The sequence below is a fragment of the Thalassophryne amazonica genome, chromosome 12 (assembly GCF_902500255.1).
Source record: "Thalassophryne amazonica chromosome 12, fThaAma1.1, whole genome shotgun sequence".
Classification (NCBI taxonomy): Eukaryota; Metazoa; Chordata; class Actinopteri; order Batrachoidiformes; family Batrachoididae; genus Thalassophryne; species Thalassophryne amazonica.
In genome coordinates, this window is record NC_047114.1 from 90,811,982 (window position 1) to 90,816,124 (window position 4,143).

Genomic DNA, 4,143 nt, shown 5'->3' on the forward strand with positions numbered 1-4,143 from the left:
CCTTGCACATACACTTTCATGCTCATGTTGTTTGCAAGATCTTACACAGTGAAGTCACTATGGCTGCATCCCAGTTCAGGGGCTGTATACTTTTAAGGCTGTGTCCTACCAAGATCTGGCCTTTCTGAAATGAGATGGTCTCGTCCCACTTTGTCCAAAATCATGCAATGACTAATGGAATTGTTTGGGCTGAGAAGGATACACCTGTTGTAGCCTTTGTTTTCAAGGGGAAAGAAGGCTGAACTGCGGACACAGCTCGCATTTGCACTTTATAATAACTGCATTTCAACACAAAGTACATTTTATTAATTTTTTTTTTTTTTTGAAAAATGGAAACAAGTGACAGCTTTAACTCTTACCTGACCCAAGACCCTCCATAAAAGTGCCATCACAGTATTTTTTGAGATATCTTGCGCGATCAGTCAGGTAGACAGCGCCCCCCTCGGCTACTTTCTGGACTCTATAAAAGAAATAACACAGTGCTTGTTGAATACAAAAAGTAATCTGCTCAACATTTTACCAACAAAAGAAACCACACACACACAATAAGGCTCAGAAATGTCCCGAACCATCTGTGTGATAATTAACAACGATGCCGGCTGTAAAAAATATTATCGGAACACGCGTTCTATCTATCAGTGTGTGGTGGACTACTTTCCTCAGAATGTTCAGATCCAAGTGTGCATAGATTGTTCCATCTTTCTTTTGTGCAAAAATGACCACGTGGCACTTTGCACGTCGGGTTTATTTTTAGTCCAAACTTTTCCTACGAAGTCTCTGGGGATTTGCATGAGCCTGTTTCTGTGTAAAGATGTTTATCTTTATAGCTTCGGCGAGAATGAAGAGATTAACCCCATAAATAGCAGACATCATCCATGTGATCTGAGCATCATTAGTCCACATTAATAACCCATGCAAGTGCAAATGGGCTTTTTTTTTATCATCTTAATTACATGACATCTGAGCTCTCTATCTAAAGATGACTCTCTTCAGAGATGAGACAGGCTCTGCCACTTCATTGTACTTATTTTTGTGTGCACAACTGACAAAATCCCAGCGCTAAAGAAGGTGTTTGCACGTGTGCACGCCAGCCATCCAAGCTAAAAAGGATGCCATTGCCCATTAGAGAGATGGATTGACAGCAGTGCAGAATAAATCTTTGTGGCAGTGAGTCAGAAATATAAATAGAGCAGCTAAGATAAATTTGTCTCTGGTGTTGATGAAGTTACCTTTGGGGGTTGAGCTCTACCTTTTTAGTAATGAGGACAACTGCAAACTGTTTGGTCTCCTAATGAGAAATGATAGTTTTTGAGGAGCCATACAAAAATGCAGCAGAATACGACCCTCACTTAAGCCATTTCTGCAGCAAAAAAAGAAAAACAAAATACCAAAAAGTGAGTCATTTGTGAAACAATCAGCCCCACCTGGTGGCTTTGATGTACACCGTTTGTTTGTTTGTTCCTGCATGTGAATTGTTGGTGTGCATTTTTATCAAATAATCACAGCAGTGCAGCAGTGTTACTAATGTAACTAAGCAGTGTTTTAATTATACCTTAATCTGTGTTTTATGTTGGGAAAGTGTAGTGACATGGACCCACAACAGGGGGCGTAAATGAAGCCCGCACTTCAGGCAGGGCGCCCTCTGGTGGTGGGCCAGCAGTACCTCCTCTTCTGGTGGCCCACACAACAGGACCCCCCCCTCAACGGGCGCCTCCTGGCGCCCGACCAGGTTTATCCGGGTGACGGCGGTAGAAATCGGCCAGGAGGGCCGGGTCCAGTATGAAGCGCCTCTTTACCCAGGAGCGTTCTTCGGGTCCATACCCCTCCCAGTCCACCAAATACTGGAACCCCCGGCCCATTCGATGGACGTCCAGGAGCCGGCGCACTGTCCAAGGCGGCGCCGGACCGGGAGCACAGAGGGGTGAGGTGTGGTGTGGTTTCAGTCTGGACACATGGAAAACAGGATGGATCCACAGTGAAGCTGGGAGATGGAGCTTCACTGCAGTAGGGCTGAGGATCTTGAGGATTTTAAATGGTCCGATGTACCTGTCCTTCAACTTAGGGGAGTCCACTTGGAGGGGGATGTCCTTCGTTGATAACCACACCTCCTGCCCGGGCTGGTATGCAGGGGCCGGGGACCGCCGGCGGTCTGCATGGGTCTTAGCCCTCGTCCGGGCCTTCAACAAGACAGAACGGGAGGTGCGCCACACCCGACAGCACCTCCGCAGGTGGGTCTGGACCGAGGGCACACCGACCTCTCCCTCCACCACGGGAAACAATGGGGGCTGGTACCCTAGACACACCTCAAATGGGGAGAGGCCGGTGGCAGAAGACACCTGGCTGTTATGTGCATACTCGATCCAGGCCAGATGGTTACTCCAGGCCGTCGGGTGTGCGGATGTCACACAGCGGAGGGTCTGTTCCAATTCTTGGTTGGCCCGTTCTGCCTGTCCGTTCGTCTGTGGGTGGTACCCGGACGAGAGGCTCATGGTGGCCCCCAGTTCTCTGCAGAAACTCCTCCAAACTTGAGAGGAAAACTGGGGACCACGATCCGAGACTACGTCAGTTGGTATCCCATGCAGATGGACGACGTGGTGGACCAGGAGGTCTGCTGTCTCCTGGGCCGTTGGGAGCTTCGGGAGGGCCACGAAGTGGGCCGCCTTGGAGAATCGGTCCACTATCGTGAGGATGGTGGTGTTGCCCTGGGACGGCGGGAGGCCCGTGACGAAATCCAGGCCAATATGGGACCAGGGGCAATGTAGCACAGGAAGCGGCTGGAGAAGTCCTTGGGACCTTTTGTGGTCTGCCTTGCCCCTGGCACAGGTGGTGCAGGCCTGGATATACTCCCGGACGTTGGCCTCCATAGACGCCCACCAGAAGCGCTGCCGGACAACTGCCACGGTCCTTCGCAACCCTGGATGACAGGAGAGCTTGGAACCGTGACAGAAATCCAAGACTGCAGCTCTGGCCTCTGGTGGGATGTAAAGTCGGTTCTTCGGCCCAGTTCCGGGATCCGGGCTCCGTGCCAGGGCCTCCCGGACGGTCTTCTCCACGTCCTAGGTGAGGGTGGCCACGATAGTGGACTCCGGAATGATGGGCTCCGGTGGATCCGACACCTCAGTTTTGACTTCGTCTTCGTGTACCCGGGACAAGGCATCCGATCTCTGGTTCTTGATCCCGGGGCAATAGGTGATCCGGGAGTCAAAACGTCCGAAGAACAGTGACCAGCGGGCTTGCCTGGGGTTCAGCCGCTTGGCGATCCTGATATACTCCAGGTTCCGATGGTCAGTGAAAACCGTGAACGGCACAGACGCTCCCTCCAACAGGTGTCTCCACTCCTCAAGAGCCTCTTTCACCGCAAGGAGTTCTGGGTTGCCGACGTCATAGTTCCGTTCAGCCGGGGTCAACCTGCGAGAAAAGTAGGCACATGGGTGAAGAACCTTATCGGTCTCTCCGCTCTGGGATAGTACGGCTCCTATCCCTGAGTCCGAGGCGTCCACTTCAACCACAAACTGGTGGCTAGGGTCGGCAAGCACCAGAACTGGTGCAGTTGAGAACCATCGTTTCAACTCCTTGAACGCGGCTTCGCACCAATCCGACCAGGTGAAGGGGACTTTTGGAGAGGTCAGGGCTGTCAGGGGGCTAACTACCTGACTGTAGCCCTTAATGAACCTCCTGTAGAAATTTGCAAAGCCGAGGGACTGTTGCAGCTTCCTACGGCTTGTTGGTTGGGGCCAATCTCTCACCGTCGCAACCTTGGCCGGATCAGGGGAGACGGAGTTGGAGGAGATGATAAACCCCAGGAAGGACAAAGAAGTGCGGTGGAACTCGCACTTCTCGCCCTTCACAAACAGCCGGTTCTCCAACAACCGCTGCAGGACCTGATGTACATGCTGGACATGAGTCTCAGGGTCCGGAGAAAAGATGAGTATATCGTCCAGATATACGAAGACGAATCGGTGCAGGAAGTCCCGCAAGATGTCATTAACCAAAGCTTGGAACGTCGCGGGGGCGTTAGTGAGGCCGAACGGCATGACCAGGTACTCAAAATGACCTAATGGGGTGTTAAATGCCGTCTTCCACTCGTCTCCCTTCCGGACCCGAACCAGGTGATACGCATTCCTAAGATCCAACTTTGTAAAG